General features: G+C 41.3%; 1 long non-coding RNA gene across 2 annotated transcripts in view; it reads right to left on the bottom strand.

Moving 5' to 3' along the window:
* Positions 1 to 13,010, bottom strand: part of LOC109197484 (uncharacterized) — a 106,417-nt gene that overhangs the window by 26,032 nt on the left and 67,375 nt on the right. The gene's annotated exons all lie outside the window — the stretch shown is intronic.

The raw sequence follows: 13,010 nt of genomic DNA, 5'->3' as shown, positions 1-13,010 counted from the left end.
TCCTGTAGGTACAAACATAAACACTGTGCATGTAGGCATACGCAGAGGGTTTCGCTCTCTCTCGCTCTCTCTCGCTCTCTCTCGCTCTCTCTCGCTCTCTCTCAAACAACACAAAAAGTACACAAACACGTGTATAAATACCAAAGATGCACAGCTCGCCTCCTAAAGGTTAGTCAAATCCAAAAATCAACAAGAGCAGAGTTTAAATGCCAAACAGTTTCAGATGAAGATAAAGTTAGATTTCCATTGTTGCAAAGGACCCGCACAGGAAGTTAACCTGAGAAGGTGAAAATTAAAAAAAAAAAGGTAAAAAGAACATTTTTAAGAGTGTTAAGTCAAGCTGACCTGGGATGCAGTTTAAAAAAACAAAAAAATGTACTACGCCTTTTACTAATTAACTTAGTTTTAATAGATTTTATAATGAGATGTATAAAGCAGAAACAGTTGCAAGGTTGAATATATATCTATATATACTTTAATTATGTGTGTGTGTGTATGTGTGTGTGTGTGTGTGTTCTTTGGGTGCTAACTACTTCCTCCTCTGACAAAGACCCACAGTAAGCTGCTGCTTGATTAATTCTGATCCACTTAATTAGAAAGCTGCCGATTTCCCGCGTGAATACTGATAACACGAGGAACTGCTGTCATTGACTGTTATTGACTGATGGGTTCATTAAGAATAAGGAACGTAGAGGCCGATCTGAAACTTTCTTTCCTTAAAACACACACAAACACACACACACACACACACACACACACACACACACACACACACACACACACACACACACACACAGAGCGAGACAGAGGGAAAGAAAGAGAGAGTGAGAGCAAAAAAACACTAACCACGAAAGCTAATTGGGATCCTCACTTGTAGTTTGGTTACATCTCACACACATATGTAAAAGCCAAGTTATAAAAAGCAAATAATACAGACTTCTTAGAAGTTGAGCGCTAAATCTGTGTAATTGCAAAAGCGGTGCAATAGAGCTGAAGCAATGAAGATGCAGCGGGACGTGTCCCCTCCAAGAATCTCCTTCTTCCTGAAGCAAAATCTATGCTTATGTGTGCCGTAAAACCTTATGTGAGCATCAGCAGGAAGTTCTGACAGCTGCAAATGTGCAGGTGCAAATTCTTTCTGTTACCATGAGCACGGAGATGCTTTCACGGCTGTCGAGAGAGAAAATGTTCCCTCACGCTGCACCATATTGCAAATTTGACAGAAACATGCAGAGACGCAAAGCTGCATGATTGAAGTGCTGGAATACCGTGACTCCTGTTTACTTTTATTTAGGTTAGGTTTGTCAAAACAATTTTTTTCCCTTTTGCCTGCTTGTTAACACATTGCCATCATATTGATTACACAGTGGCAAACAGAGACGAGTGCAGACCTTTTCAAAGATGTGAATAAAGATATCAGTCAAACGGCAGCACAATGAGCGGAAGATGGACAAGCCAATATTAGGAGTATGTAAGGAATGTGCACGACCGCTTTAGATGGATGTGTGGAGGTCCAGAGGGCACTCTTTCCCCCTGTGGAGATCTCTCTGGTAGCGCAGACAGTGATAGCATGGACCCCTGATCTCCACCACCACCAACAATCTCTGTTTGTCCGACTCCTGCTGGTCGCCAGCAACTCTGCAAAAATGCTTCATCTTTCCATACTCGTGGTCTTAGCTTTTCTCTGTTTGGCTCCATTTCTGTTGTTCTCGCTAACATGACTTTTCTTACCCTCTTTGTCATAAATGTGCGCCTGCTTCCATCAATAGGAACGCAGAGCGAACTGACAGCTTTGTCAGGGACTGGTGACATTCTTCTCTTCCTTCCACATAAGGTATGCTGATGTTTACTTCAGCATCCCGTAACTCAAACACGATTAAATCATTGCGGAGAACGAACGGGTGACAGGTCTGCTAAAATCTGTTGCCAAATTCAGTATAAACAGATGCAGTAAAACAGGACGATTCATCATTCGAATTTGAACGTCTGTCTGCTTCACTATAGGGGCCCAAATGCATACATACTCCCTAAGTGAATTGGTTACAGGCCTCTTTTCTCCTACACACATCTCACTCAAATCAACTTAGTCAAAATTGAAAAGCCTTGATTATGTGTAATTCTGATATATTGCTTTGGTTTATTAGGAGAAAACACAGAACACAGAAATATGATCTATTTCTGTGGTGCTCCCTTTGCCATTTTGGCATCTCCCACTCACCCCTACAAAACCCAATAAATGTGAGTCTTGTGCATAAACACGCACACACTTACAAACAGATCTGCACACATCGTGCGGCAAAATAAAACAGGTTTGGCATCAGGTTCCCTGCGTTATAAGTTCAAATTTGCCAAATTTAGGTCATGTATCAATCTGAAGGAAGACGGGAAGGGAAACAAACTATTTTCACGAGAGACGAGCTGTATCGTTCCCATCTGAGAGAGGTCGTTTGCATAGCTTGACATTCACAGTGCTTCCCACAACCCTACAGTTGGCGGCCCCAACCTCCTTTGAAGTCAGCTAGAATTACTTATGACACAATAAGCTGCAACAATGAAGTAACAAAAGAGACCGGAATTTAAAGGGCATTCCTCTTCACCAAACTCCACCCAAAATACTCCACGGACTCTCCAGTAAGACGTGCCTTTTGACGTGTTTTACTGAAGATGCGTTAAAAAAGAAGAAGGAAAAAAAAAGGCAAAGATTCAAAAGAGCTCGCAGGTGGTGCGTCTGCTGCCACCGAAATGTCACTCCGGTTTGAAAATGGAAAGTATACAATAATGCTTTTAATATGCTCTCCCATGATTAACATCTCAGTGTAATCCAGGCTTGGCAAAGAGACTTAACCAGAGCTTCCACACTGGCATCAAGCCAGACTGGCGCTGTGACTTGTCTTCCTACAGACAGAGGGATGAGCTTGGGACGAGATGGGAGACGCGGGGGCCTGGATGGACTGGCTGCAGACACAATGCTGGCACCGTGACAACAAACACCGATCAAGACTAATCTCGTACTCCTAAATACGACACACACATGCACCCGCACACATACTCTGGAAACTCTCATTTTATCATTCTTCATTCAAAAAGGTTATTTATGTTTTCCATAAAAAGTTGTTTTGGATTTATTTGGGGGGGTTTTTTTGTGAAAAAAATAAAATTTTTACCAAAAGAATGACATATCACATGTGACATTACTTGGCATATTGTGCAAATGACAATCATCACTCTTTACTAATTATGAGTATTACTTAGAAAGTAAATCTTGCATCGGATATTCACGTTCAGGAAATGTATAACCAAGAACGACTTTAAAGCTAACTTTGAATTCGTCTGAGACGACCAAAAGTCCATCACCAGCCACCGCCATGTTCCCCTTCAATACTTTCCGAGTCCACGGTCACTTAATTGGACCCTTTACTTGCCAATTACTGCTACAATCAAACGGGCTTATGTATATTTTACCAAAATCACTGTCACTGCAGATTCCCTCATTTCTTGTATCTATATTTGACTGGGTGGTTAGGAGAACGAGCGGCACATTTGGACATAAAACACTGTTAATAGTCAGAGCATCATTAAGGGATCTTTCCTCATAACCGGCTTCATGGGGGCAGAGGAATGATCAAGAATAATGTGCGGTCCTTTGTAGCCGCCCAGGTCACAGTCTGCATACAAATCTGCAATGAGGAGGAGAGGCAGGAAAGGAGTGAAGGCTAGGGACGAGGCAGGGGGATCTGGAACAGTGGGTGGGTTTGAGAGGGGAAGAGGGAGAGAGAGAGCGAGAGAGACTGGGGTTGAGGATAACTGATCACAATAAGGCGGGTCATTTCTGTGTAGCAAGTTCAGAGATTCTGTGGGCCCTTATGGGGAAGAGGTGGAGGGAGGTAAAGGGGAGGGGAGGCTATTTGGGGAGAGGTAACAGGGTAGAGGGGGAGTCTTGCGCAGGCTGAGGCCCAGAGCTGTATTCAGTGGGGGTAGCCTGCTCTAGCTCCAACACTACTACAAAGCTGGACTCCTAGGGTTCATGAATAAGGCGAGGAAATGATCAGAAAAAAAAGAAAAAGGACCCTAAGAGATGTTTAGACAGATGGCCCACTTAAAACGACGCAAGGACACAGACAGAGAAAAGTGATTTTAATGAAACTTCAGATTTGGCAAATAATTGATCTTTATTTTCCCCCTTAAAATCCCAGCAGAAAGGTGAAAGTAAATTTAATGTGTTACAAGTGCCTTTCCAGCAGACATTAAAAGCTACTGGTTGCTTTAAATCCTTTAGATTGAATTAAATTGACATCATGAGCAGGAGCTGGAAAAGAGTTGGGGTGGGGGGTGGGGGGCAGGGAATCAAATGGAAGGCGTTCAGAAAAGAGCTGTGGTGCCAAAGAAAATAGATAGCAGGGGACTTCTCTCCTCCTCCAGTCGTTCTTAAAGGGCCACTGAGAGGCTTTGAGGGAAAACATGCTAGTCAGTATTTTTAGAAATTTCATTTGATTGGATTCTGGCAAACATCTCTGCTCTGGGCCTTCAGATGTAATATCAAATGTTACTTGCTGGGGACAAGATGATGTTTTATGAATTTAGCGAGCATGAATTATTAATGGCCAAACTGCAATCAAATATCTAAAATGTGCAACTAATTATTTGATGGGGGGAGCCGAATAAAAAGGTATCGCTTTTGTGATTCTGTCAAATTAATGCTGATTATTTGACCATGTCAAACCTTCACACTTGAATTCCCTCAAAAGAGAAAAAAAGCCAGGGGAGATTTCAAATGCTACCATAACAGAGGGCTACCGAAGGCTTTGAATAGAGGAGCTTATAAAATGTAAGATGTATTGCAACGGCACAGTGTATAACATATAAATAATAATAATTATTAGAAAAAAATCATTAAGGCTAAGCTTGGGGTGCTTCACCACGTTAACATTGCAGTGTAGGTGCAGTGCCAAGCTCTACCTTTATAATCATAATCCATTTCCACTGCTATTGTCCTCCATGGAAAAATCTCGCTCCACGAGATCACCAAATGAGTGAGAGAAAGACGGAGAAAGAGCGCTAACAGTCTAGAAATTGTGTGCATGTGTGTGTGTTGAAGACAGGAGCTTTCACAAAGTGAATGCCTATTAGAAAGTCCCCCTGAAATCAACCTGCCTATCCCACCCACAGTCTCCCCTCGGCCTCACCCAAACCTACCAGGGCCTAATCATACGCTTGGATTTCTTTTAGATGACATGACCATAGCATTGGAGCAGTAGCAGTTAACTGCCCCTTTTCTAGAACAAGGAATTACATTTAGAACGGGGATGAAACCAAAGCCAGCTTGATCCTGGGCCCGTGCTCCGGTCCTCAGCACAACATTTAAGCTTTGTTTATTAATCCCTCTAAGACACACTCTGGTGTTGGTGTGTAGTTGTGTTCATGTATGTTTGCCCAAAGGCCTGTCTACCCTGCTCGGGGTCTTCATTTCTCAGTGAGTGAGCAATAGCTGTTCTGCTTGGCTGATGAAGGGAGCAAAGTGGTACGCCTCAGAAAATGGGTTTTCTGGATTTTGCTTAATCAGATTTCGTGTTTGAAAAAACAAACATATGAATGATATCAAATACATGCATGAATGGAATTCTTTGGAATTTTATATTTATATATATATTGGTTATATTTGTTTGTGTGTGTTTGTGTATACAGTATATTTTGTTTGCAGGGGTACACAGTGGATCACTTAGACCCAAGTACGCTGATCCTTCAAGTGTCCCGTGATTATGATAGCTGCCATTACCACAAACACTCCAAGTGAACACACGGTACTGTAGAGACAGACACATGGACCACTATGGCCTCAACAGCTCACCAGTATTGATTTTCATTTAAGTCTTACAGGTCCAGCATACACCTCTAACCCCCTGCCATCCACAATATTTACCTAGTTGCCAATATTTTGTCAGGGTGCTGTGGTGAAAGCTATGTGTCCAATGTGGCTGAGAGGCCTGTCCTTTGACATCTGTGCTGGCTCTATTCAGCTACGCACTACAGGGGAGCCACGTATGAAATGCCCTCTTCATTTGTTTGTTTCTGCTCTATCTCCGTCCACCTGCCTCTCTAACTGCCCTAACTGCATTTCTCCTGCCTTTGCTCCTCATCGCCTACATTGTGCTTCTACATTGGAAATAATGGGTTTCCTTTCTTAATAAATTGCGTTCTTACACAAACTAAATCATCACCCAACAGAACAACACAGTGGGAGAAACAGACATAAAGGAAAGACCAAGCATTTGTGTCTTACAATACACTTACAGTTTTTCAAAAGGTGTTTCTTCATGTCATACAGTGGACAGTCCTTCCTGTTCTTAATATATTACAGTGATTACTTTGTTCACTGTTTTTCTTTTGCACTTGATATTAGGAATTAGGAATATCATCAAGAATGTGTTTATGGGAACTTTTGACAATTCTTCAAGCAGTGCATTTGTAAGGTTAGACATTGATGTCAGATGAAGTCTTCTGTCGAGTTGTTTTAGGGGTCTGTACAGGCCAGTCAAGTTCTTATGGACCTTGCTTTGTGCACTGTTGAAACAGAAACCCCCAAACTGCAATCCCCACTGTTCTCACAAAGTTGGGAGCATTGTCCAAAATGTATTGTCATACTGAAGTGTTAAATGGCTTTTTCGACTAGTGCCTACTTGGCTCAGCTTGACTCGACTTGATTTTTAGGGTTCTCCATTAGGTGGTAGTACCTGGTAACAGGTGTTTTTTTTAGTACCTGCTTGGCAGGGTTCCACGAGATCTGACTCATTCCAAAGATATGACATCAACAGAGTGCATTCCACCGATTGGCCAGTCAGTTGGGTCATTCGATGAGTCATGAGAGTGACACCTTCACAAAAAATCAAAACCATGATCCAGCAATGAGGTGCAAACACTCTTACCAGACGGTGAAGTGTGATTTGTCACTCCAGAGAACATGTCTTCATGGCGCTACGCAATGTTCCCTCTAATTTTTCATGTGTCTGAGCGAACACACAAACTCCCTGAGCGATCCCTTGGACCACTGTGAGCGACATCAGACGTGTGCACTGTGGTCACGCCAGCATCTAATCCATCCAAGTTACATGGTTTATTAAAATAATCAAATTACAGCATTTACATTTATGTTAGACTACTTTTAATTAACTGCTTTAGCCCGCTTACAAAGAAAATTTAAAAAAAATCCTGTTCATGACCTGTGTAGTATGTTAACACTATTGGAAGTAAAAATAACTTGAACTCCAATTTTGAAAACACAACTTTCTTTCTTTTCTTTTTTTTCATAAAGCTCTGACTTGTATTATGAGTCTGTGGTCTGGGAGAGAGTCCTGTAACTCTCTGTCTGCAAAATACAGTATATAATGACCAATGTTGGGCAATTAATTATATAGTTACTACTTCAAAAAAGTAACTCGGTTTGGCAAACAACAAAGTTTTTTGCAGCTATTTATTTTTTTTAATGCAGCCAAGGCGTTTTTTAAAATAAACATTTCAAACTATTTACAGAACAATCAGCTGTTCTGCATCAAATCTGATGCCACACAAATTATTTGTGCCACTCCAAAAAATTATTCTGTCCACTATGAGATAAAGGAGAACAACAGCCTGATACCTGCAGGCCTGACAACAGGAGCTGTATCACTGCTGTAACACCTGTAACATTCAGCAGCCGCCTCATTGTTCTGACACACACAACAAAACTATTGACTACACTACACACTAACTACACAAGATTTGCGCTAAACGTCTCAAATCTCTCACATCTCAGAACACCGCCGTCACTCCTAAAACTTCCCCCCGTTTCTTAACAACTAGATGCCACGTTGCCATATCATTTTTTGATTGGTCGACACGGTACTTTTTTCGACCAATAGGAAAGGGTGGGGGGGTTTTTTGGTTTTGTTTTTGCTCACAGGCGGAGAGTGCTTTCGAGCGTTTTCCTTATAAAACGCCGTTTTTACCGTTTCTTCCCGCAGTAAATATAAACAAGGACAGTATTCAGGAAGAAAACCAAACATTGCAGATATTTTTATCATAACTCTGGTTTTACGTGGCCTATCAACACAATTTAAAAACTGGTATGTCGGTCTGTCCTGCTCACATCTCCAATGGTTGTACAGGTTGTCATTAATGTGGCTTCACTGCACATCAGCCACGCCGCTTTGCTAGCTAAAACACCGGTGTCGGCACATAAGGACGCTGTCATAGCCTGTCAACAACGTTGATTGGCTGCGTATATACGAATGTGAATCGCATTATTGGCTGGACTATAGGATAAGGTGGCATCGTTCTAATCCCATACAGGAGCAGCCAGTCACTTACTGACTAACACTGCAAAACAGAATTGTTAAAGTTTTAATTTTAATTTCAATTCAGGTTAGATTTTTTTTGTGCGCAACGCAGATTTTCTGTGCGCAGAGACCGTGCCAGCAGTGCGCAATTGCGCACGTGCGCAGCTTAGAGGGAACATTGGCGCTACGGTCAAGTGACGGCATGCTTTACACCACTGCATCCAACGCTTTGCATTGCACTTTTGCAGTGTGTAAAAGAATAAGTCCATCCATCCATCCATCCATCCATCTTTTTACCACTTATCCAAGATATTATGCACACCATCCTAGATATTACACTGGAAATAGATGAAGTCTTAAAAGTAAAAACTTTTCCAAATTATTATCTTAAATAAGCATAACCAGGCTAGAGGCTCGAGCCAGTCCTAAGAGGACTGAGGTCTTAAGCCAGATGCTCTACAGACAGCTGCAAGTGTGGAAAACCTTTGCAGGAATCCAATGGTAAAAGATTAAAGATCAACTTGTATCGGTATAAGATGCTTATATTATGAACTCTCACGATATTTTTCACTATAAATATCGGGAGAGTCAGGTCAGTTATAGACATCGGACATGTGCATTCTCACTTCCATCAAGTATGAATGTCTTGAAGCATGCTGTATCATCCAGTTAAGGAAATCCCAGTTCATCCAGACGTTGTATTTTTAATGGGAGAAACATTTCATCACTCATCCAACTGATATCTTCAGTCTCAGCTGACTGGAAGTTACCTCAACTTTATAAACAGTACATTTGGATAATGACCACATCTAGCACCATGTCCTAACAATGGGCTGTCGTCTCAATTTCATGATTCATGTTATGCAAACTGTTACAACCATTGATCAATGGCCTTGAGTACCATTCGCACCATTCCCATTTCAGCCATGTGCTCCTTTCCATTAATCTGATGACATCTCAGCATGCGAGGTAGGCACCCTGGTAACTTTTCTGTAAACACTTCTATGGCAGCTCTACCAGGATGGATCTAGTAGCATTTAAACACTGCACAAGTCTGACCTATGTTTGAACGACAGAACAGCCTGCGATGTCAGATATCCGTACCTGAAAAGGGATTTAGATAAAAGACAGAAAAGATTTTGAAAAACATTTTAGATGCTTTTTCCATCAACATCGTGCATGGGTTAACTCTCACACTGTGCGTTGCGGCAGGCAATATATGATATTATAGCAACCACCTTATCTGAATATTCATGCTGGCACATTTCCAAGTCCAGTGGTGAAGGAGAAACACGGGCTACGGTGCAGATTAAAAGCAGGAGTCAAAGTCCAGGGGAGGAAGGGTGGAGGCGTGTGTGTTGTGTGTGTGTGACTGTGTGTGTGCAGAGCGCTGGGCAGATTTTAATGCATGGTCAGAGGCAGGCATCATCGATTTCAACGCTAAGTGAAGGACAAGGAGTGCAGAGCTCGATTCCAAATCAATGATACAGTCCAAAATGTCTGCCACGCCGAGTGCAAGGCACCTAGATTAATGTGCAAAATGAGTGGCACAAATTTTGTCAGACACACACATGACAAAGCCTCCAGGCGTATAAGGAGAGGAAGACAGTCACTCAGACAGACTCACAAAGTGAACCAGACGGTGCTATCCCCTGTGACGTATATAATGTTGTTTTTTTTTTTTTTTACCCCCCATAATTTTAAAATTAAAAACACAGGCTTGCCTAAGAAATTGCATGGCATATGCAAAGGACCACCACTTACAGGGATCCTATAGAGACCAAAGCAGTGGGTGTGATGGACTAATTAAGTAGGGCCTGTGTTCTCAGACATCAATAGGTTCCGTCAGACTGCACATAGCTTCCCATGCCCTATCATAGAGGGAATACTGCTGATTACACACCTGCACATATGCACACACTTGAAAACATGCAATGGTAAATCTGTATGAGGCTAACATTTGCTTTACAGATAAATATATCTTATAGAATACAATGTATATGAGGTTCAAATAAGCTTATTGATTCTGCGTCTTCTGCTTTATATTAAATAGTTTTTTCTTCATTGCTTGTAATCACATTTAAATCAATAAAGTTTCAAAAACAGGAAGCTGAAAAGAAAGATGTAAATCAATTTACTCTGATCCTTTGACTGGTTAAAGAGTTGGGCAAAAAAAAGAAGAACGAAAAAAAAACGATGTTGCACAAAAAGGAAGAAAAGGGAAACCTCTGACTGTTATCCAAGTGGAGGTGCAAGCAGAAATTAAAATGTTTCATATCGAGCAATCTGAAATGAATTGGGTGAGGCAAGAGGAGAGAAAAGAAAAATCAATGGATCTCTGGCTGCGGTGAAAGGGACGGCATCACGAATGGGATTTGCCAGTGGGGCACAGCAGCTGCCAAATAACCTAGAGCTAAAGAATTACAATAATACTGATGAAGTGTGTGAGGGCTTTTAGAGGCATTGCTGGAAAATTGCTCTGATGGAGGCATAACAATGCAGTCTAATTCGAGTGCCCTCTGTACTGCTTTGAAAAGGCACAACAAGATGTAACACTACCCTCCAAAATCAGCTGCAAAAAGCAGCAAAAGGCAGAGTGATGTGTGGGCAACGGTGTTTCCACTGATGTATGGGAGGAAAGGTTTTACATCTTAATGTGTTTGCAGGGCTCTCTTTACCCATATATAACTCTACAGCTGATCATCACGTGTCAAGTGTCAGGGAACGTCCTTGCCTCTACTCCTCCACAGTTTTTATTATTCCAGCTGTGTATTACGTGTTGATGAATACAAAAAAGGAAAGCGAGAGGAATGTAAGAAAAAAAACAGTATTCATCCATTTCATTTTGAGTATGCAGCTGTTAAACAAAAAAAAAAGAAAAAAAGAAAAAGAAAAACAGAGGCAGGAGAGAGAGATGAGACGGGGTGAATAAATAGATGAGAGGAACAAGCTCCCATCATCTATTTTTATGCTGCATTTAATTTACATTTTCTTTTTGCTGCCGATAAAAGTGGACAGGGAACACAAGGACGGTGACACCCAGAGAGCTCCCCAGGTCAGAGGGCAGCAGTTAACCTGTCAGAAGCAGAGTACTGATTAGAATAAATCTACACACTCACTAGAGGTCAACTCCGGCCTCTGCTACCAGTCTGACCCACCACTCTTGCAGGCGCTGTGTGTGTACATCTACCAGCTATGGGTAGTGGATGTGTGTGCTACAGTGTGCATACACATAGAGTGTGCGAGGGTCTGAATGAAAACATGAATGTGCATTAGTGTTTGCTTTACTGAGAGAGCTTTTACTTTTCATACAGTATGGGTTTTCCCTGCTATAAACAGGTGACGTCGTGCCACCATAAAGCTAAGAACTGGACGTTTATTGATCTCTTCAATGATTTTTGTACAATGCTTTTAAACAGTGGCCTAAACACATCTGCCATTGCGATGGAGAGGTTCTTGTTTTTAATACAGTATTAGTACGGCTTTCTTATATTTTATAACTTTATGGTTACACAATATTGATTTAATATTCCCTCAAATAGTTTACTGTTTGCCGAGGAGTGCTCAGCTTATATTTCAAAGCACACTGCTACACATCATCCTTTCTGCTTTGTTTAAACGTGACCAAAAAAGCCACAGTTACGAGGATATTGCTCTATCAGAGCAAACAAAGAAATTCCACAAATAGATCAGTAACACTTCTTTCCAGCAAATATTTATTATAAATATTTACTGCCTGTAAAAACTGACTACTACGAAAAAAGTAAACCACCAAGCTGTTGTCCACATCTCTTCTTTAATGTGAGTAGAAAGGGGGGGGCGTGCTCTGTGGGATGGAAATCTAACGCACATAAACACTAGACTTCATCTCTGGGGCTCAGAGGGCAAGACCCTGCGGCCCTCTTACAGAGGATGAAAGAGCTATCGTTGAATAAAAGAGCGAGACTGCCAGTGTACACATACGCGCACACGAGCAGATGCGTGCGCACACACAGAATACCTCATATGAAGAGCTGGAGGCTATCACAGTGTGAGCTACCATGTGGAATGTTGCTGGGCCCACACCTATGGAGGGTGTAAAGCCTTTGCTGAACGTGTAGGGTGAACTGAGGTTACCCACAGGAGAACTGGAAGACCGGGGTTGTACAATCACAGTTAATCAGTTATTTGCTTCCCTTTGATTTAATTTGAACACTTTTCTAGAGAAACTTGAGAGATGCAACAAAGGAATATGATTCTTTTCTTAACTGTTACCAATGCAAGTGACAGTGTTAGTAGTACAAAAGTAAATATGTGCATGCAGACAATACATTTCTGTGCATCTGCAATTTTAAGCTACCAGAGAACGAATGAGCAATAATTTGCATCTGTTTGCAGAGACTTTATTCTGATGGTTTCCCCATCAATACAAATGGTGTTTTTTGCCTCCAGTATGAATATATTTGAAGATGACCCAAGTGCATGTTTTCTATAAGTTTTTTATAACCTGATCTGATTATACGTAAAGCATGTAGATAATTCACATAATGCTTATTAGACCAAGACTGAAGCAAACTTGCAGGCTTAAAAACAATTTCTTTCATTGCTGTTAAGTCTTAGCAAGGAAACCTGAGGTTAAAATCACAATTACCAGAAATCTCTGTCAAAATAATAGCACTAAAACACAGATTGCAAAGAAAATGTTTTTTTTATGAGATCAGT

Source organism: Oreochromis niloticus, linkage group LG16, assembly GCF_001858045.2.
Source record: "Oreochromis niloticus isolate F11D_XX linkage group LG16, O_niloticus_UMD_NMBU, whole genome shotgun sequence".
NCBI classification, from domain to species: Eukaryota; Metazoa; Chordata; class Actinopteri; order Cichliformes; family Cichlidae; genus Oreochromis; species Oreochromis niloticus.
Note: the sequence above shows the minus strand (reverse complement) of the source record. Positions and strands in the feature narration are given on the sequence as shown.